The sequence below is a fragment of the Lepus europaeus genome, chromosome 8, assembly GCF_033115175.1.
Source record: "Lepus europaeus isolate LE1 chromosome 8, mLepTim1.pri, whole genome shotgun sequence".
NCBI classification, from domain to species: domain Eukaryota; kingdom Metazoa; phylum Chordata; class Mammalia; order Lagomorpha; family Leporidae; genus Lepus; species Lepus europaeus.
In genome coordinates, this window is record NC_084834.1 from 7,244,253 (window position 1) to 7,267,818 (window position 23,566).

Genomic DNA, 23,566 nt, shown 5'->3' on the forward strand with positions numbered 1-23,566 from the left:
ATCTTTGAGAGAATTCACAACTAATGACAAAGGGAGGAACATCATCACTGTCAATGCAGGAAGCTGCTGATCTCTGAACTCTGGGCTTCCCTGGTCAGATCAGTGTGTGACCGCCAAAGCCAGGCAGAATCTGACGTGGAAGCAGGTGCAGAGAGGGGAGGGGAGGCTAGAACCTTGCACACTCATGAATGATTTATTGTGTGGAAGGCCAAGTCCATTTGGGAGATGCACATCGTTCATGACTTTTCCGGTTGTAATGAACTTCTCCAGCTGAACTAGGTGTGCGTAATGTAACTACGCAGCTGCCTACGGATTTATGAGTTAGGCCTTTGTTTTATGCTGATTTTCCAGCACTATCAAAAGAGAGAAAGGGAGAAAGGATGATAAAGAATCAACTTTTCCTTAACTTTGGAAGAAAACAAGCCATTTTTCATGATTAGATTTGTGAAATTGAATTTTTTTGATTCACTGGAAAGGATCAGAGTTGTATCTGTAAAAGTTCCAAGGAAAGCAATGTAAAATTTTTTATTTGTATTTACCTTGGTTTGGGTAGGTAAATATCTTTCTCTTCAGAGTTTCAACTTGAATGAGAACATCTCCTATCTACATCAAGTCTGCTGTTTTTCACAACTAATCAAAACTTTTCTCCCATCATTTAAATAGTAGAAATGTGCCCAGACATACAGTAAAATAACGGTCATTCTTCCCATAACACAGAAACAAAGTAACTGCCACATTAAGAACAATAGCAATGATGATAGGAGTTAACATATCAAGTGCTTTACATATAGTAAGTCATTTTTAATTTAAAGATTTATTCATTTGTTTGAAAGGCATAATGAAGAGGGAGAGACAGAGAGACCTTCCATTTGCTGGCTAATGGCACAAATGGCTGCAAAAAACTGACTATGTCATTCTGAGGCCAGGAACCAGAACTCCATCCAGGTCTCCCACTTGAGTAGCAGAGCTCAAGGACTCAGGCCATCTTCTGCTGTTTCCCAGGCACATAAGCAGGGAGCTGGATCAGAAGTAGAGCTGCCAGGAGGACTCAACCCCACATGGAATGCCTGTGTTGCAAGCAATGGCTTAATCCACTGCCCCACGATACTGGCCATCACGTAGTAAATCATCCAATGTTCAGGACATTCTTTGGAGAAGGAACGATGGATACCTTAATGTCGGTTCGGCTGGCTGGCCCATCATGCCCAAACACGAGCAAATATTATCCTTGACCTTGTTGACACCAACACTTTTTTTTTTTAAGAAGCAGTGATGGTACAGCTTTAATATTAAAGAAATGGGGCCAGAGCCACGGCTCACTAGGCTAATCCTCCTCCTGCGGCGCCGGCACACCGGGTTCTAGTCCCAGTCGGGGCACCGGATTCTGTCCTGGTTGCCCCTTTTCCAGGCCAGCTCTCTGCTGTGGCCCGGGAAGGCAGTGGAGGATGGCCCAAGTGCTTGGGCCCTGCACCCCATGGGAGACCAGGAGAAGCACCTGGCTCCTGGCTTCGGATCAGCGCGGTGCGCCAGCCGCAGTGGCCATTGGAGGGTGAACCAATGGCAAAGGAAGACCTTTCTCTCCCTGTCCACTCTGCCTGCCAAAAAAAAAAAAAAAGAAAGAAAGAAAGAAAGAAATGGGCTATAAAAAAGTTCCTTCTCGGAATTGGTTTTACAAGCTCATTTGTTCTCCTTTGTGGGTGCATAATAAAGTTCCATGGGCTTGTTCACTTTCCAGTATTTCTCGCTGACCAATTCCAGAGAAAAAGAGCCATTTAAAACAGTTAACTGGCCCCTGGCTGCTGCGATGTAGATGGTATACTGCTTCTCACTGGCTGTATCAAGGTTCATCTGACTTGATTCTCCTTTGCTTCGAAGTTCTTCTAAAGCTAACCTTACAGCCAGATACTTGGATAAGTGATCGACAGTGGCATTACCTGAAGTTTTTATGTATCTTGTTTGTGCACTGTCATCTTTTTCCATAAGCGTGGGATGAGGCCTGAATACTAATTCAATTTCACCAGCCCCATCCATCACTGGATCAATGGCCACTGATGCATTGTTGTTATCCAGCTCATCAGAGGTTTTGGTCCGTTTGTTGCTAGGGCCTGCTTCCTGGTTGCTGTGGGTGGATGCACTGTCGCCGTTATCTTCTGCTCCACTCCCATTTTTGATGTGCTGTTTCTTGCCCCGCTGTAATCTGTTCATGACCTGGATCTCCAGTCCCTCCGATGCTGTGACTCAGGGCTTGCTGATTGCTGTGCTTGTTGATCCTGGCCAAGACTCTCTCCTGATGAGCTTCACACGCATCAGACACGGATAAATTCTGCTGATGAGGGCATCAAAGCTTGGCTCTGGCCTGAGTGATCTTTTGTAAACTAGCTGTTTCCAACAGGTGGGACTTGTTGCCACTTCTCAGGGCCATGATGACGCAGTCCATGCAGAAATGGTGCAAGCGCTCCTTGGTGAGACCAACACTTTCATGGGTAGACTTTGAGTAAATCAGATGATATCTAAGGTGAGTGGGCCTCATCCAATCGGGTGAGGACCTTAATACAAACACTGACCTCTCCCAGCAAAAAGAAATTCCGAAAACAGGCTACGTTTGACTTCCAGCTGCAACTCCTCCCTGAATCCCCAGCCTAGTCCTTCAGATTTTGAACTCACCAAGATTCCACCATTGCATGAGCCTCTTAAAATCTCTCTCTCTCCCTCCCTCTCCATCTCTTTCTCTCCATCTCCCTCTCTGTCTCTCTCTGACTAATAGAGATGGCTATTATTATTTATTTATACATGAGAAAACTGAGAAGTTTTAGCCAAATTTGTTTTGAAACAATTTATAACCCTTGACTCGGTTTTTATAATTTCTTAAAATCTTTATGTTCTTGTCTGAGCAATCAAATCACAAGGTACTGAGTTGACGGCATTTGTAGAAACATGACTTTCTTTATTTCACAGACAAGTTTATAGGAGTCACGGTCAGCCTGATTCTGTATCATCATGAAAACCAAGATTCTGCATTTTTTTCACCTCTTCTAACAAGATTGCACTATCTAAAATTGATCCACACAAGCCTGACAAAATCAAAGCATCCCATCAAGTATTTGAATTAGCAACTCAATATTGTACAATTATGGGGGAAAAGGTGTTAATGTTTTTTTTTCTTTTCCCCTTAGAATTTAACTAACAAAGCTTCCTCTCATTAAGTAAAAAAATTTCTATATGAAATCTAAATGTGACCATCTTGTTTACAGTTAAGTATTCAGGAAAAGGGAACCAAAACTCAAAATAAACTCCATCTTACTTTTATTAAAGAATAAATACAACAAACATAATTTTGATTGACATGACAGTTTTTTAAAAATTCTAAGGACTAGTCAAGGTATTATTTTATTAAAATTTCTATTAACTTTTTTCTACCTGCATGATGTTTACAGATTATGTCCTACCACTTAGTAAGTAAAACAGAAAGATAAAGAGAGAGAGAAAGAGAAGAATAAAAGGAAGGAAGGACTGGAGGGTGGGGGGGGAGGAAGGAGGAAGGGAAAAAGAAAGGAAAGGAGGAAGAGAGAAAGCCTATACAAATTAAATTCTAAGGATCAGCTAGCCTGCTCAATAACAAAGGAATGTTGTGCAAATATGAAGTTTCTTGAAAGTACAATTTCCTTTCCCCATTAAAAGTCAGATTGGCTCAGAGATATTACTTGATCGTTAGTAACAGTGTTTCCCAAAAAAAGGTAGAAAGTACCGTCATGGCAATTCTGCCAAAAGAAAAATGAAACTTCTGAAGATGTCTGAGCTAAGACTTCAGGAGAAGGACTGGTGCTATCACATGAGCAGTGTTGTCTTTGAGCATGCCTCTCAGGCTCATTAACTGCCCTTAGGTGACTAAGAAAACGATTCCATGGGGTGGGCATTTGGTACACTGGTCAAGCTGCCAATTGTGATGCCTATATCCCATATCATTGGCTCTGCTTCCAATTCTAAATTCCTGGCAATGCACACCCTGGGAGGCAGCGGTGACAGTACAAGTAGTTGGGTCCCTGCCCCCACATGAGACACCTAGATGAGATTCCAGGCCCTTGCATAGATCTGGCACAGTCCTGGCTGATTCAGTCCATCTGGGGACAGTCCATCAGTCCATCATTCAGTCCATGAGTGAGCCCGTGGACAGGGGATCTCTGTCTCTCTATTTCTCTCTCTCTCTGCCTTTCAAAACAAACAAACAAACAAATAAATTTTGAAAATTCCCTTCCTCTAGATGGATGTGGCCTCACTCAAGGGGTTATAGCTTGGAAGATGGTCCTGGCACTGGAATTAGTAAAGACCAGTTTCCATCTTGATTTTGCTCTTTCCTGGCTGTGTGATCATGAGGTAATTACCCAGCTTCTCTGAACTTTGGTTTGTTTACCTGCACTTTGGGGATATCAATTCCTGCTTCCTTATTGTCAGACATTCTCTCATCTCTGCTGCCACTGCTTCAGATCAAATCCCCATCATTTCTCTCAGTCTCCTAACTTACATTTTCACTCCAGTTTCTACCTGTATAGTTATTCCTCAATCCTAATCCAGGATGATTTTCCTAAATAATAACAACGCCCCACAAACTTTCAGGGAGATGAATCTGTATAATTGCACCCATTAATAGTTATCTATTTGTTTTTACAGTATGTATTCATGCTGCAGTACTGGAATTCTCTCTTGATCCCCCCCATCCTAATATGCCCATTGCTCTGATTTTGTACTACCTCACCCATTTATTTAAACCCCCCTCTTGCTGATCCCTTCCTCACACCCATGTACCCGAACAGTGAAACTCCCTGCTTCTTCACAAACACAACATGTTTTATGATTGTTCTCTACACATTGCCTTTTCAGAATGTTGTCCCTCAACCATTCCCATCACCTACCCCCACATAAATGCACACACATGTGCAAGTGCCACTCTCCCCCCACAATACACATGGCAAACCCCTCCTCCTCAACATCAGTCAAGTACTTCCTGTTGTGGAAATCTGCTCTGGTCATGACTTACTTGGTTTCATTGCTAAATATTTGCACATAACTCTACTAAAGTGAATATCACAATTTACTGCAGTGATTTTCATACATATTTGATTGTGCTCTACTTATCAAGTTTCCATTGCCTATCACAGGAGATAAACAACAAATGTTTGTTCTTTAAAACAGCCTACATAAATTATCAAGTCACTTGATACTGGGTTAGTCAATGAGCACTTGTTTCCATTCCTATCCTGTGAAAATCAGGCCAGCATAGAAACATAAAAACTGAGCCTCATAAGGAATTCGGAACAAATTATCCATAAATTCTGACAAAATCGTGAGCTGTTGCTTTGTCCTTTGGTTTCTCTCTTTGTCTACTTTTGTTTCTTTAGCTACTATGCAAGAGAATAGACCAACTTCTTAAATGTGTAACTGGAGTCTTGCTTAATTGATTTATGGCTGTGTGGATATTTCTACATGATGCCAAATACATGAATGAAAAAATAAACACTAAATTGCCTGGACACTGTAACATACAGTGCCAGAAATTTCCAATGGGTGAATGATGATGTGTGAAATGTATATGTAAAATACTTTACTGTGCTTAACAAATAGAATCTGTAGTTTTTCTGACACTGTCAGATGTATTGTTCTCATCTGATTATCACAACAGTCTTCTATTATCATTTTCTTCTTACGGATGAAGCATCTGAGGCTTGGCAATATTAAGCAGCCAACTCAAGATTACACAGGTAATAAGAAACAGCCAGAATGAAAATAGCAGTTTTCTGAAAAGAAGACAACTCCCTTATCAGAGATAGCAACTGCAATTAAGATATTGAAACAAGGCATTAAATAGCTCATTTTCAATGAGTAACAAGAAATCAACATAGTTAAAATATATAATATATATAATAGTCGTCACTACAGTCATCCTCATCAGGATATTATTTTTATAATTTTGAAATGAGAAAAGGAAGGGAGGAATGAACACTCATACACACACACATACAGAGAGAGAGAGAGAGAGAAACAGAATATTTGAAATAACTAGGTAAAATATAGTTAACTACATATTTGAATAGAACCTTAGTTTTTTAGATTGAAAAAAGTGTTTTTCCCAAAAATCCACGTCTAGGCAGCATGTTCAAAACACAAATGTCAAAAATTGTATTTCTTATTCACACATAAATTATGCACGCCAAGGTTCTTCCATATTATTATTCAGTCCAATGGCAATTGCTCCTCTTCCAGGTTGTCAAGTTCATTTATTTTCGGTTATCACAATCTGTTCATATTTTTCCAATTCATTCTTTGATTAAACGAGAAAAGCTATCAATTAAATCTTATTTTGGAAATGAGCAGCTAGTCCAAAGAAAGCATCTGTAACGCTTCATAATACTGTTCACAGTGATTTTATGTCCTGCTGTTCACTCAAAGTGCTAGATCAACCGACTCATCTGAACATAAGACAATGTATCTTTTTTTTTTAACCAATTTTAAAACATGTATTTTCACAACTCAAAATTCTTCTGATTAGTTCTGGAGAAGAAAATATCACCTTCTGGAGGAAAAGTAGAGTGAAGAGAATCCCAAATGACTATCGCATGAGTCATTCCTTCCAAACTTTCAAATGCCTTTCCCTGCAGTTTGCTCTTTCTGCTTAACACACATGCGCTTTTCCTTCCTGGTTTCTGTTAGGAATTTCCTCCTGGAAGTGTGCTCTGTAGGCATTTCAGAAACCAATGCCATGTAAATGGAGCCCTTCTACAGATGTCAATGGAGTGTGTACACATTTAAAAACCCAGATCATAAATTATAATTCCTTGAAGACATCTGACACGTTGTATTAAAAATTACCATTTAAGGGGCTGGCACTGTGGTGTAGTGGGTAAAGCCCCCACCTACAGTGCCAGCATCCCATACGAGCATAGGTTCGAGACCTGGCAGCTCCACTTCTGATCCAGCTCTCTGCCATGGGCTGGGAAAGCAGTGGAAGATGGCCCGAGCCCTTGGGCCCCTGCACCCATGTCCAAAGCCACTTTTACATTTTCAGAAACTGTTATGTATGGCCGGCGCCGTGGCTTAACAGGCTAATCCTCCGCCTTGCGGCGCCGGCACACCGGGTTCTAGTCCCGGTTGGGGCGCTGGATTCTATCCCAGTTGCCCCTCTTCCAGGCCAGCTCTCTGCTATGGCCCAGGAAGGCAGTGGAGGATGGCCCAAGTCCTTGGGCCCTGCACCCGCATGGGAGACCAGGAGAAGCACCTGGCTCCTGGCTTTGGATCAGCATGAAGCGCTGGCTGCAGCGGCCATTGGAGGGTGAACCAACAGCAAAAAGGAAGACTTTTCTCTCTGTCTCTCTCTCTCACTGTCCACTCTTCCTGTCAAAAAAAAAAAAAACTGTTATGTCAACTACCGCACTTCTGATACCAAAATTGTCACTATGGTTCTACAGAAAAACAGAGTCATGGTGTATATGTGCACACATACAAACACACACACACATTCATAGAGGCTAAAAACTTCCATAGTTCCATGGTGGCTATGTGAAATCTGAAGATCCAGCAAATGTGGTATCATGGTTAAGTTCAAGAATCCAAAAACATCGGAAGTAGGGAGGTCAACAGAACAGCACGCAGTCCAATAGCCCCTGAAAGGTCACTGGTGCCAGCCTCACAGTCCAAAAGCAAAAGAGCCCTGAGTCTGACGTCCAAGTGAAGAGTGAGAGAAATCCCACTCTGGAATAAAGAGGGAGGGGTCTCCCTTCTCCCAAATTCTGTTCTCCACGCTTCCAGTCAACAGGAAGATGCCCACCCTCACGGAAGGCAGGTCTTCCATTCATGACAACCCCCACACCAATCACCTCGAGAACGTCCACACAGACATCCCTAGAAGTAAGGCTTGACCAGTTCTCTCGGCATCCCTCAAAGCAGTCAGATCTGTCCCCCAAAAACCATCACCATTGCCACATCAACTGCCAATAAAACCATTTATTCTTTCATGTATCAGCATGCTCTAACCTACTGAAATATCATTCCTCTTATGACTTTAAGCAAGTTCTCTTTTGTACCAATTAAAAATGAGAAAAATTTAAAATACTCAATTTACCTAAAGAAGAAAAGACATTTAGATGGGTACATTGACTTGCTGTGACAAGACTTGATCTGTATTTTTAAAATACAGCAGAAATTTCTACCAACCAGTTTTCTTCCACTAAAAAGGCAGTCTAGGAACAAGTGCCCACTATAAGAAGTGAAGAGAAAAGCTTAAGCATCTTTTTTGAGTGACCAGGAATATGATACAGCAAATATTTTAACTTATCCTCTCAAGTCCGTTATTTCTATCACTAAATCTTTTACATTCAGAGTTGTATTATGATGAATTCCAATCATACAGAAACTATAAAATTTTTTATATATCATATTTTATATAATGTGTAATATGTAATACATATATAATTATATAGTTTCTAAATATATGTCCTTAATGTGTTGTCCGATGTGAAGTAATGCTATAACTAGTACTGAAATAGTATTTTTACACTTTGTGTTTCTGTGTGGGTGCAAACTGATGAAATCTTTACTTAGTATATACTGAATCGATCTTCTGTATATAAAGATAATTGAAACTGAAAAAGAAAAACAAAACTTGTTTTAAATTGGACATTGCATAGAAAATTAATCAATTTTTTAAAAATATCATGTAGGATCTCTGTCCTTAATGTGCTGTACATTGTGATTTAATTCTATAACTAGTTCTCCAACAGTATTTTTCACTTTGTGTTGCTATGTGGGTGCAAATACTAAACTGATCTTCTGTATATAAAGAGAATTGAAAATGAATCTTGATGTGAATGGAAGGGGAGAGGGAGCGGGAAAGGGGAGGGTTGCGGGTGGGAGGAAAGTTATGGGGGGGAAGCCATTGTAATCCATAAGCTGTACTTTGGAAATTTATATTCATTAAATAAAAGTTTAAAAATATATATATATCCTATATATATAATTCTATAGTTTCTGTATGATTGAAATTTGTTATATATTGACCATATTTTTAAACCTTAATACTTTAGCATATTTTCCTGAGTTTTTAAGCAATTATATATGTCAAAAACAGTTAAAGTCTACAATTTATCTCTACACTTATCCATTCCCTTCTTCCCCTCTCTGGATACAACTTCTGCCCTCAATTTGGTATTCACCATTCTTGTATATATTTTAATAATTGTGCTACACATGTATATCCACAATATTTTATCATGTTTTAAATTGTATAATGTATATTAAAATTGTACCTATTATCCCTCAATTTGCATTTTTTATTCTTTATATTCTTTATGAGAATCATTAATGTAGATGTGTATAAACTATCATTTACTCTAACCACTGAATAGTATCCTAATGTATGAAAATAAAATTTATCAACCTAGTATCCAATTATGAAGTTTTATATTCTCTAAGTTTTTTTTCTCTTTTACTTTTTGATTTTTTATTAGGGTGAACAGATTTCACATAATTCATATGTACAGATTTGGGAACATAGTGATGCGTCCCACCCCAGCCTCCCTCCTGCCCCTGCTCCCACCCTCCCTCCTCTTTCCTTTCTTACTCCCTCTCTTCATTTTTACAATGGTCTACTTTCAGTCTACTTTACACTCCTCAGATTAATCCTACACGAAGTGAAGAGGTCGACAAGTAGAAAGAAGAAAAAAACACTGCTCCTCAACAGTAGAGCAAGGGCTGTAAACAATCATCGAATCTCAGAATGTGAATTTCACTGCTACAATTACATTTCTACTACTCTGTTACGAGAGACCAGGGAAAATATACGGTGTTTTTGTCTTTTTGGAACTGGCTGATTTCACTAAATATAATGGTTTCCAGTTTACATTCACTTTGTTGCAAAAGGCAGGATTTCATTCTTTTGTATGGCTGAGTAGTATTCTACACTATACATGCACAATTTCTTCATCCAGTCTTCAGTTGATGAACATTTGGGTTGATCCCATATCTTAGCTATTGTGAATTGAGCTGCTATAAACATGGGAGTACAAATAACTCCTTCATATGCTTATTTAATTTACCCCAAGGAAGTTTTTCTCTTTTAAAAACCTTGCTTCCACCATATTTCTAAATATGTATTCATGGAATTTGCTTCAGGGCTGGAGTTGTGGCATAGATGGTAAAACTGCCATCTGGGGTGCTGGCATCCCATATGGACACTGGTTCAAGTCCCAGCTGCTCCATTTCCAATCCAGCTCGCTGCTAATGTGCCTGGGAAAGCAGCAGAGAATGGCCCAAGTGCTTGGGCCCCTGCACCCACATGAGAGACCTGGAGGTAGCTCCTGGCTCCTGGCTTCAGTCTGGTCCAGCCCTGGCTCTGCGGCCATTTGGGGAGGGAAACAGAGGATAGAATCTCTCTCTCTCTCTCTCTCTCTCTCTCTCTCTCTCTCTCTCTCTCTCTCTCCATGCCTCTCCTCTCTCTCCGTAGCTCTGCCTTTCAAATAAATAAAATAAATCTTTAAAAAAACATGTTTCATTGAAAATTATTGCCATCTATTTCCTTATGCATCTGAATCTATGCAGGGAAATTTCTATGTTGAAAGTTTGAGTATCTTGCAAACATGATCAAATTATTTTCCGAAATGGTTGTATTAAGCTATGCTCTCCATGAGAATATCTGTCCCCTCAATGTTTAATGTTTCCAGACTTCTTAAAAAGTTTTATTTATTTTTATTTATTTGAAAGGCAGAGAGAGATGCAGAGAGATAGTGGCCATCTATTGGTTCACTCCCCAAATGCCTGTGCTTGGCTTGCGGGTTAAAGCCCCAGCTTGCAACACTAGCCTCCATATGGGCGCATGTTGGAGTCCCAGCTGCTCCACTTTCAATCCAGCTCCCAGCTAATGTGCCTGGGAAAGCAGAGGAAGATGGCTAAAGTTCTTGGGCACCTGCACCCACGTGGGAGACCCTGAGAAAGCTTCTGGCTCCTGGCTTCAGCCTGGCCCAGCCCCAGCCATCACAGCCATTTGGCGAATGAACCTGTGGATGGAAGATCTCTCTGCATCTCCTTCTCTTTAATTGTTTATAGATTCTAGACACCTCTACACTATTCTGTTGGAAATTTTCCTCAAAATGCAACTTGTCTTTGGTTATAACATCTACTGAAATGTATAAATATATTTTAATGTAAATTATCACTTTAACCTTTTGTATCTTATTTAAGAAAGACTCCTTTATGCCAAAATCATGATTTTCTCCAATAACTTTACTAAATGTTTTACGGAGTTGCTTTTTCACATTCAAGCTTTTAACCTACCTGAAGTTAATTTATGTATACTGTGAGACAGGGATTTAATTTCATTGTCCCTATATCATAGCACCACGTGTTGAATAGATCATCTGTCCTCCATGGATCTGTAATAACACCTCTACAGGCTATAAAGTTCCTTCATGTGAATTGGCCTTATTTTTAACAACCAGTTATATTAGTTTATTTGGTAGTCTGGTATTCAAACTGTGATTCAATTTGCCTTTCTTTTTTACAGCTTCATTACAAGTCTTCATAGGTGCTGAGATGAATCCACACCAATTACATTAATAAATTTTTATAGTGATTCTTAACCCTTTCCTGGTACATGAGAATTCTGAGTCAGCTTTTTATTTTCTCACATAAAGTCACAAAAGCTGGGATGGAATCTGGCCTGCAGTGAGGGCACCAGATAAGCTGCCCTTATCCCACACCCAAACACCCCAGTTTGATGCCTTCCTTCACATCCTGGCTCCAGCTTCCTGCTAATGTGGATCCCAGGAGGCAGCACTGATGTCTGAAGGAATTAGGTTCCTGCCTCCACGGAGCAGACCAGGATGGAGCCCAGCTCTAGCTTCAGCTCAGCCCAGCTCTAGCCGCTGAGGACACTGACAGAGTGAACAAGCTCATAAAAGTGCTCTCTCTCTCTGACTCTTCAGTGAATAAGCATTTTCCGAAACATCACAAAAATTCTACTGGGATTTTAAGTAGCACTGTATTAAAATTAAGCTTAGTTAGGAGATAAGTGACGTGGTTGTTCTTTTGAATTTTCCAACTCAAAACTGTACAGTTCCTGTTATTCACGTTTTAATATATCTTCAGAGTTTTATAATTTTCTCTATGAAAGTCTAAGACCTCATTTGTTTTATTTTACCTAGATACCTGTATTTTCTGTCCTTTAAAAATTACACTTTCAAATATCTTTTATTTTACTATTGAATGACATTGTGATTAACTTTCGTGTATTTTCTAATCTCTCTTATGTAGTTTTAATTTTGTATTTTTTATTATCTATGTAGACTATCTTTTTATCTGTAAATAGCAAAAGTTGCATTTACTTTGTAAAAGATTCCCACACTATTTATTTATTATGCTTGACCTAGCAGGTGGTTAAAACGTCCCCTGCAATTTCATTGGAACCAAAGAGCATCCTCCCATGGCTCCTGCCGTGAACTGGAGAACTTCTAACAACAACACTTTCTCTGGATATCTGGTAGACGAGTACGGCATTTAGTCTGGTATTTGGTAGGAATACAGGTCACTTCTGTCTTTCTCCGCCTACTTTTCTGTGAATTTTCATTTTGAATAGGTCCGAGAAATTTTATCAGATGCCTCCTCTTCTCTGTGGTAAAGTTACATAGTCTTTCTATGTATCATTTGGGTTAATTATATTGATATATTTTTCTTTCCATCTGTCTGTTTTTTCTTGCTTCCTGAATTTCTGTTTCTTTGAGGCTGAGAGACAGAAAGACAGCCAGGCTGCACAGAGAGCTGGCTCATTCCCCACAAGGTGGTGACTTGTGCAGGCCAAAGTTAAGATCTGGTTACCCAAACAATGAGTGTAAGGGACCCAACTACCTGAGCCACCCTCTGCCACCTCCCAGGGGGTGCATTAGCAGGGAGCTAGAACTGGGAGCAGGGCTGGTACTGACTTCCAGCACTCCAACATGGGAGATGAGCGTCTCAATGGGTGGCTTAACTGCTACACCAAATTCCTGTGAATCCACTTGCCAAGAATGCTTATCAAAGTATTTTAATATAAATATTCTAAAATAAATTACTTGATTTTAGTTAAAAAATCTGTAATGGAATGATGTGTATATTTTTTTCTGCACTTTTAATACAAAATTATATTCCCTCATAGTTTACCTATGATTATCTGTTCTTTGGACATAATATACTAAGATATTTAGGTCTGACTTCTGGTTAAAGAAGACAATTGGAGATGTTCCCTCTCCAAATAGAGAGATTTGCTGTAGATGCGGCAAAAAACAGTCACAGAACAGTAGGCTGACCAGATTCTACGTCAACTGCAGAAGAAGTCAGGAGGAAACACTAGTGCCTGGACGGAGGCCTGAACTCTCAGGAAGTGTGGATGACAGGTACATCTGGAGATGGGGAGAAGGCATGACGAAAGGCAAATGTAAACTCAGAGCGGAAAAAATGGATGTACAATTCTGAAGTGGACTGAAAACGTGACGTTGTGCAATGGCTTCCTTCATACCAGTCGAGAGGCTGGGGATGTGCTATTAGCAGAGAATAAGACATAAAGCAGGGAGCTGTATGAGAAACGGAGAAATCATGGAAGCCACTGACTTCTGCATAAGTAGGTTGAAGAATGCTGGCAGCAAGGATCCTACACACCAGGCAGGAGGATGTAAGAGGATTATTCATGGTTTTACCAAAAATAATTTTGAATTTCTGTTTAAAAATCAGTGATTCTTTTAGTGTGAGTCTGTCCCCAGGTAATAATTGGGGACATCGCTAAAACGTTTCTCCTTGCTTATCTGAAAATAAAATTTAAGAAAGCAAGCATATTACACTTTTATTTGCTAAATTAGAGAGTTCTATTTGTTTAGAGAACCTGATGAGCCCAAGGCAAAACAATAAGACAGTAGGTATCCTTCAACCATACTCCTTTTAAAGGTACATCCATGTGTAACACATTTCCTAGCAGCTCTTTTTCCTTTTTTTTAAGAAAAAAGAGAAACAGGGAGAGACAGAGTTCCCATCTACTGTTTCACTCCCCAAATAACTGAAATGGCCAGCACTGGGCCAGCCCAAAGCCAAGAGCTGGGAACTGAATCCAGGTCTCCCTGGCAGGGACCCAAGTAGCTTAGCCAACACCAAAGCCTCCCAAGGTGTTGCGTTAGCATGAAGCCAGAATTGGCAGAACTTGAACCCAGGCACTCTGACATAATGCAGGTGTCCCATCTTAACTGCTAAGTCAGAAATAAGGCCTCACATCAGCTTTTCAATGTCTCAACTTGTTTTTCTTTTCAAATTCAATAAATGTGAGATTCCATTACTCAGCAGTAGAAACTGTTAATTCTTTTATTGATACAACCTATGCGTCACCTTTTGGTGCATTTAAACTACATAGTGCACATCTCTGAGTATCAATGCCTTGTGCTCTTGTTTCTTCACCATGCACACCCAATGTTTTCTACCATTTTTTCTAGAAAGATAATAAAATAGAAACCAGAATGGAAAAATGTGGAGTAAATTCATGCTACTCTGTTGACTTTATTATTATTTTATGCTTTGAAGTTTGCTGTCAGTCCTGCTGCTAATTGGCTCTTTTTCTCTTTTTTGCTTTTTTCGAGGTGGAATTTACATAACATAAAATTAATCATGTTAAAGTAAACAATTCCGTGACATTAAGTGCTTTCAAAATGTTGTGCAATCAATACCTCTAAGTTAGCTTATAATTCAATACTGCTTAATTAACTAACTAATTAATTGATATTCCCATCAATGTGGATTGCTATTCAATTCTACTTCAGATTGACATTTGAGTTGCACTTGGTTATTACTATTGTGAGCAATAATGATGCTTGGAATATTTCTGCACATCACCAAATTGCAGAAATTAGATCATGAAAAGCATATTTGTTTATAATAAGACCCCAACCAAAAAGGCAGGGGTTCTGACTCCCCCCACCCCAATTCACTAAAACATTCTTTTTCTATCCGAGCTTCTGAGTCAGGAGACTATCTAGGACACCAAAGTGTCTTTTGTTGGTTTTGCTTAAAATTCTGAGATACACAGTTCTTAAAAGAATTTGCCAAGAAAAGACTGAAACGTTTTCAGCAAGATGCTGGCAATGAGCTTGGGCATTGTCCAGATATTTATTAGAACACGCTTCACGGAGTCGGAAGATGGCGGGAGAGCAAGGGGCTTTCTGCTCTAGTCTAGGGGAGGATAGTTAAAAGAAAAAGTTAGGAGAGTGCAATCCCAGGGAAGGGTTAGGGAGAAAACAGCAGAGGAAACTCCACACTAACTGGGAGACACTGTAGACCTACGTGGAAGGTGTGGATGCACACAGCTTGGGGCTCCAGCAGCCAAGAGCCTCAGCACCAGCTTTGGAATGAGGTGAGACCAGACTGCAGAAGCCCAAGCCAGTGGTCATAAAGCTGCAGGAAGAGCTTGGCGGGGGGCAGGGTACATGCCAACCTAGAGGGAAAAAATGCGGGCACGTTTCTATCCCCCTGGCTACCCAGCACTGGCATCCTGTTACTAGCCGAGAGAGGGCGAGTGCCCCTTGGGACATACATAACAGCTGTGCCAGCTCGTGTCTGCATGCCCAGCAACCAGACAAGAGGAGATGCCTGGGAGAATTAAAGGAGGCTGGGTGCTCGAGACTGTGGGATCCTTGTGTGCCAGGACTGTGAAAATACTGCAGTTGCTTGAGAGGGTGCAGGGTGTGGGAGGGTGCGGGGTATGGGGTGTGCAGGGTGTGGGGTGTGCAGGGTGTGAGGTGTGCAGGGTGTGGGGTGTGCAGGGTGTGGGAGGGTGCAGGGTGTGGGAGGGTGCAGGGTGTGGGAGGGTGCAGGGTGTGGGTGTGCAGGGTGTGGGGTGTGCAGGCTGTGGGAGGGTGCAGGCTGTGGGGTGTGCAGGGTGTGGGAGGGTGCAGGGTGTGGGAGGGTGCGGGGTGTGGGAGGGTGCAGGCTGTGGGGTGTGCAGGGTGTGGGAGGGTGCAGGGTGTGGGGTATGCAGGGTGTGGGAGGGTGCAGGGTGTGGGGTGTGCAGGGTGTGGATGTGCAGGGTGTGGGGTGTGCAGGGTGTGGGGTGTGCAGGGTGTGGGAGGGTGCAGGGTGTGGGTGTGCAGGGAGTGGGAGGGTGCAGGGTGTGGGAGGGTGCAGGGTGTGGGAGGGTGCAGGGTGTGGGTGTGCAGGGTGTGGGGTGTGCAGGGTGTGGGAGGGTGCAGGGTGTGGGGTATGCAGGGTGTGGGAGGGTGCAGGGTGTGGGAGGGTGCAGGGTGTGGGAGGGTGCAGGCTGTGGGGTGTGCAGGGTGTGGGAGGGTGCAGGGTGTGGTGTGTGCAGGGTGTGGGAGGGTGCAGGGTGTGGGTGTGCAGGGTGTGGGAGGGTGCAGGGTGTGGGAGGGTGCAGGGTGTGGGGTGTGCAGGGTGTGGGAGGGTGCAGGGTGTGGTGTGTGCAGGGTGTGGGAGGGTGCAGGGTGTGGGTGTGCAGGGTATGGTGTGTGCAGGGTGTGGGAGGGTTCAGGGTGTGGGAGGGTGCAGGGTGTGGGGTGTGCAGGGTGTGGGGTGTGCAGGGTGTGGGAGGGTGCAGGGTGTGGGGTGTGCAGGGTGTGGGGTGTGCAGGGTGCGGGAGGGTGCAGGGTGTGGGAGGGTGCAGGGTGTGGGGTGTGCAGGGTGTGGGGTGTGCAGGGTGTGGGAGGGTGCAGGGTGTGGGGTGTGCAGGGTGTGGGGTGTGCAGGGTGTGGGAGGGTGCAGGGTGTGGGGTGTGCAGGGTGTGGGGTGTGCAGGGTGTGGGAGGGTGCAGGGTGTGGGAGGGTGCAGGGTGTGGGAGGGTGGAGGGTTTGGGTGTGCAGGGTGTGGGGTATGCAGGGTGTGGGAGGTTGCAGGGTGTGGGGTGTGCAGGGTGTGGGAGGGTGCAGGGTGTGGGGTGTGCAGGGTGTGGGGTGTGCAGGGTGTGGGAGGGTGCAGGGTGTGGGGTGTGCAGGGTGTGGGAGGGTGCAGGGTGTGGGGTGTGCAGGGTGTGGGAGGGTGCAGGGTGTGGGGTGTGCAGGGTGTGGCTGGGAGTTGGGGAGTCACCATGGGCAGCTCCACATGCTTGGGGCTCCCTGATTCCCTGGTGAAGGACATTGCTGCAGGATCCGGGCTCACACTGAGGACTGCATAGATTCTGAGTTCTTATGGCAGTGCAGATGAAAACTGTACACAGGGGGCTATGACCCAGGCAGTGCTCTTCTCTGAGGAGTGGAGGTGAGCATAAGAATATACAACGGAGCTAAACAAACTTCCTTTCTGACTTTAAAAAAAATTGCCACACCCAACATGGGTGTCACCTTGGACACTCCCCTCACCCTGGAGCTCCCTGACCACACCATCTGGGTACTCACTGAAAGAGCGGACACTTGGCTAAGTCACAGAGGCATAGTCCAAAGATAAAAGTCACCATGGGGCGAAAAAAACAAAAAGTATCTCCACAACCCCTAATAATAAATGCAGCAATTCAAGGATCAAGAATAGTAACAAAACATGATGCCCCCAAGACAACACTTCAATATTAGAATGTGAAGATAAAGAGATCTGCAAAATGCCAGAAACAGAATTTAAAATTTTGATTGTAGGATTACTTAGAAGTAATCAGAAGCAAATTAATGAATTAAAGAAACCCATACACAACATTAATGAAATTGAGATTTTAAAGAGAAATCAAAACAAAATATTGAGAATGAAGAATTCAACAGAATAAAAAAATACAGTGGAAAGCCTTAAGAACATACTCAAAGAGGCAGAAGAAAGAATATCTGAGTTAGAAGACAAATCTTTGGAAATTTTATAAACCAAACCAAACCAAAACAAACAAACAAACAAACAAAAAAAACCAGGACGAATTAGAAAACTAAAAAACAGTGTCAGAGATCTAATGGATGCTGTCAAACAATCCAGAGATCTTAGGAGTTCCTGAAGACATAGAAAGAGAGAATGGATTAGAAGGTCTTTTTAGTGAAATAATTACAGAAAACTTTACTAATTTGGAGAAAGAATGGGACGTCCAAGTACAGGAAGCATACAGAACCCCTAATAGATGTGAGCATAAAAGATATTCACCACGACACATTGAGGTCAAAGTCCCTACAATAAAACATAAAGAAAAGATTCTAAAATGCACACAAGAGAAACACCAGTTTACTTTCAGAGGATCTGGAATTAGATCCATAGATGACTTCTCATCAGAAACCCTACAAGCTAGGAGAGAATGGCAAGATACAGTCCAAATCTTAAGAGAAAAACCTGTCAACCCAGAATACTGTACCCTGAAAAGCTCTCATTTATAAATGAAGGTTAAAAAAAAAAAACCCTTCCATAATAAACAGAAATTGAAAGAATTTGTCACCACAAGTCCAGTCTTACAAAAGATGCTTAAGGATGTGCTACACACAGAAAGCAAGCCATCAATATGAAAGAATGCGAAGAGAGAAAATCCCCCAGTAAAGGTACAAAAGAAATCCAAAGTAAACAATACAAATATTGACAGAAAAATGGCAGGGCCTGGTAGTTACTTATCAATCGTTACATTGAATGTAAATAGCCTCAGCTCTCCAATTAAAAGATATAGACTGGCCAAATGGATTAAAAAACAAGACCCATCTATTTGCTGCTGAAGGACTTAAACAGACATTTTTCAGGAGAGGAAATCCAGATGGCCAACAGACACATGAAAAAATGCTCAGGATCACTAACCATCAGGGAAATGCAATTCAAAACCACAAAGAGATTGCATTTCACCCCTGTTCGAATGTCTTTCCTACAGAAATCAACAAACAACAAATGCTGGTGAGGATGTGGGGAGAAGGGTACCCTAATCCGCTGTTGGTGGGAATGCAAACTGATAGAGCCACTGTGGAAGACAGTATGGAGATACCTCAGAAATCTGAATATACACCCACCATATGACCCAGGCATCCCACTCCTGGGAATTTACCCAAGGGAAATGAAATCAACCTATGAAAGAGTTACCTGTACCTTTATGTTTTTGCAGCTCAATTCATAATAGCTAAGAAATGGAATCAACCCAAATACCCATCAACTGACGACTGGATAAAGAAATCAGGGGATATGCACACTATAGAACCACCACAGCTATAAAAAAAAAATGAAATCCAGTCATTTGCAGAAAAATGGATGAAACCAGAAAACCTCATACTTAGTGAAATAAACCAGTCCCAAAAGTACAAATACCATATGTTCTCACTGACCTGTGATATCCAGTAGAACACCTAAAAGGTAATCTATAGAAGTAAAATTAACATTTCGAGATGCAATGACTTTGAACAGCCATGTCTCTACTGTCAAGGAACAGTTTTTTTCTGTTTGTTTGTTTGTTCCATACAATTTGTGGAACTCTTTACTTAGTACAGAGTTTACTGTATGTGTATAAAGTTAATTGAATATAGATCTTAGTAAAAAATAAGCATGGGAATAGGAGAGGGAGGTGGAAGAGGGATGGGTGCATGGATGGGAGGGCAGGTATGGTGGGGAGAATCACTACATTACTAAAGTTGTGTTTTTGAAATGCATGATTACTAAAGTTGTGTTTATGAAATGCATGAAGTTTGTATTCCTTAAATAAAAGGTTTCTTTGAAAAAATAAATTAAAAAAAAAGAATGTGCTTCAACAGGGCTGCTTCTCTCCAAGTGAACACTGAGTTAACCATAATTTACATGGCCTAGGCACTCACTAAGCTATATTAGAGAGCAGATGGATTTTCCCTTTGTTGCAAGAAAATACATTTCAGATTATTTCCAGAAACCTTAGAGCTATGTCAGACCGTTAGTTGGTCAAAATATGTTTTGCTGTGCTGGTGTTTCTTACAGTGAAAACTGTTTCAAACGTACTGGTTTCCCCGCCGTCCTCCCAGGCTCCCTTAGCACTTTGACTATGCACAGCTACAAGTACAGTTTCCCACTGTCTGGCGGAAACAGCAGCACCAGGACACAGTGTCACAATTAAATCAGTTGATCTTGCTCTTGGAGGCCAGTGGGCTTTTCTCAGTATTGTTCTCCCAGAAAGGTTCTGATTAACCCACCCAGCATTTGCTGCAGAGAAGGCTGTCTGCAGAAACCAAGCACAAGAGCCGGTCCTGCCTCTGCTTGCCTACTTCACTTCTTTGTCCCACGGCTTGGCCTCCACTTGTTGTCTCATGCAGTAAGCTTCTTGCTTCACATGAACAACAAAGATGGATTATTTCAGAATATGTGATTTAAGTACAAAATGGAAAGAAAAAATATCTGCTACTGAATTTGACAGCTGACCGTCATATATTTGGGCACTCCGGTCTTTACAATGATTTGCCAATTATTGGCACAATGTAATTTTGCTCCTCCCTCTTCTCTGCCCCCATAATTGAAGGTTTCTAAATCCTCCACTTTCTATCATTAAAATCTCTTCCCTGGTCTGTCCCCATTCTCCACAAGTACTGCTAACAACCTAGCACAGACCTCAACCAGTGTTCCCAATCCACGTAATCCCAAGAAACACGAATGCTAATAAAAGAAGAAAATATTTTATACGATCTGAAGAGAAACCAGAGTACAAGAAGAAAATATTTTAGAAAATATTTTTAGTGTCTGTTTGAAAAAATCTATAATGACATAATCAGTAGCTTCTGATTTTAGTACATTGAAATGAATTTATCCTTTATCAATGATAATGATATCTAACTACATATCCCAAATAATGTATGCATAGTGGGGTGAGTGTGTGTGTATATACAAGTATGTAGATATGTGTACATGTGGGTGTACATGTGGGGTTGTGTACATGTGTGTGGATGTACTTGTGTACATGTGGGGTTGTGTACATGTGTGTGGATGTACATGTGTATATGTGGGGTTGTGTTCACATGTGTAGGTAAACATGTGGGGTTGTGTACATGTGGGGTAGTGTACATGTGTGTTGTGTTCACGTGTGTGGGTAAACATGTGGGGTTGTGTACATGTGTGTGGATGTACATGTGTACATGTGGGTTGTGTACATATGTGTGGGTATACATGTGGGTTGTGTGCATGTGTGTGGGTAAACGTGTGGGGTTGTATACATGTGTGTGGGTATACATGTGTACATGTGGGTTGTGTACATATGTGTGGGTATACATGTGGGTTGTGTACATGTGGGGTTGTGTACATGTGTGTGGGTGTGCATGTGTACATGTGGGTTGTGTACATGTGTGTGGGTATACATGTGGGTTGTGTACATATGTGTGGGTACACATGTGGGTTGTGTGCATGTGTGTGGATGTACATGTGGGGTTGTGTACATGTGTGTGGGTGTGCATGTGTACATGTGGGTTGTGCACATATGTGTGGGTGTACATGTGGGGTTGTGTACATGTGTGTGGGTGTGCATGTGTACATGTGGGTTGTGTACATGTGTGTGGGTATACATGTGGGGTTGTGTATATGTGAGTGGGTGTACATGTGAGTTGGGTACATGTGTGTGGGTGTACATGTGGGTTGTGTACATGTGGGTGGGTGTACATGTGTACATGTGGGTTGTATACATATGTGTGTGTACATATGTACATGTGAGGTTGTGTTCATGTGTATATGCATGCATATATGTATACACATGTGTGTGGTATGTATGTCAGTGTGTGTGTGAGTGTATATATGTGTGTACACATGGGTTGGTGTACATGTGTATGAGTGTGCATGTGTGTTTCTGTGTTTTGTGCTAGTGTGTATATGCATGTGTGTACAGATGCATGTGTCTGGGAGTGCATGTGTCTACATGTGTGTGTGTATGGGATGTGTGGGTATGGGTGTGCATGTGGGCGTGCTGAGCTTTTTGCGTGCTCTGTATTCTCCATTCTTTGTGAGACAGACTTTCCCTTTTTTATGCTAGTTGTATTTTCTTTGCCACAGTAATTAGCCTTGGATTTTGTGGCAATCAGTCGCCACTTCTTATGTATCTGATTGGCACAGGACTTTGGCACGTGACACAGCTGGCTCAGTCAGAGACACTCCACGCAGCTGGGGAGAAGAGCCGCTTTCTATCCAGGCTGGAGGATGTACAGCTAACTGTTGCAGGAGTTGTCTCCCTCCCAACATTGTAAAAATTGGAATGAAGCCAACACACACAGAACAGCAGAAACAAAAGAAGAAAAGTGAGAAAATATCTGTGACATTTTGCATAAGCTGGTTTAGCTTTTCTGTTGCTTTAATCCTCCCGCCCTAGGGTACAACTTTAAGAAAACAAGGGCTGAGAAAACTGACTGACCTTTTACAAAAATCAAAATTCATTTTTTCAGTTGTGAAAATAAAACGTCAACAGGAATAAAGAATCAAACATATAGAAATATTAAATTAAAACGGCATCTTCCCCAGTGAAACCCACAGCTTCACGGTTAATCAGAACTTTCTAGATTTCTCAATTTCTTTCTAGGAAAATATTAGCATGTACAAAGATAAAGCTCATATGAAGTCAAGTCTTGAGATGGGTGTTGTGATGCAGTGAGTTAAACGATCGCTTGGGAAGCCTGCATCCCATATGGGAATGCCTGGGGCTGAGGCCTGTCTCCACTTCCAATCCAGGTTCCTGATAATGCAATGGGAAGACAGCAGATGATGGCCCAACTACTTGGGTTCTTACCACACAAACTGGAGGCCTGGATGAAGTGCCTGTCCCCTGGCTTTGGCTTGCTCACTGTTATGCCCTCACTGTTATGGACATTTGAGAAGTGAACCAGAAAATGGAAGATCTCTTTCTCTCTCTGTCTTTTCTTCTCTCTCTGTCACTCTGCCTTTCAAAAAACAAATAAATTGTTCTTTTTTCTTAGAAGAGGGAAGTCTTTTAAAACTTTCCGTAAGTCTTGGGATTATATAGTACACATTGGCCTACCATCTGCTTTCACTGTAGAAATATATCTACTCCATTATTTTGAATGAGCTACAGAGTATTCCCTTGTAAAGATATGTCATAATTCATTTTACCTGTCCTCTATCAGCAGCTACAAAAATAAAATGAATGTTAAAGCATTTGAATCCAATGAAGAAGTAAGTTATTTTCTCCATTTTACACGTTATATAATAAATATTTTTATTTCTTTCACATGTACTTACAATGAGAATGTAAATTCTCATTTGAATGATGGAATATCTTAGCTATATAGCTTTAACTAAGATTTCATTTAGAATCCAAGAATAAATAGTTCAAAACAAATTCAATTTTGTACTTTTAAAAATAACTGTTGAGCCGGCGCTGCAGCTCACTAAGCTAATCCTCTGCCTGCAGCGCCAGCACCCCAATTCTAGCCCCCGTTGGGGTGCCGGATTCTCTCATGGTTGCCCCTCTTCCAGGCCAGCTCTCTGCTGTGGCCCAGGAGTGCAGTGGAGGATGGCCCAAGTGCTTGGGCCCTGCACCCGCATGGGAGACCAGAAGGAAGCACCTGGCTCCTGGCTTCAGATCGGCGCTGTGCACTGGCCGTAGCGGTCATTTGTGGGGTGAACCAATGGAAAAAGAAAGACCTTTCTGTCTGTCTCTCTCTCTCTCACTCTCTAACTCTGC

General features: G+C 41.9%; 1 pseudogene; it reads right to left on the bottom strand.

The window, feature by feature from the left end:
• Nucleotides 1–1,642: 1,642 nt before the first annotated feature.
• LOC133765754 (E3 ubiquitin-protein ligase RING2-like) lies at nucleotides 1,643–2,530 on the bottom strand (annotated as a pseudogene).
• Nucleotides 2,531–23,566: the final 21,036 nt, after the last annotated feature.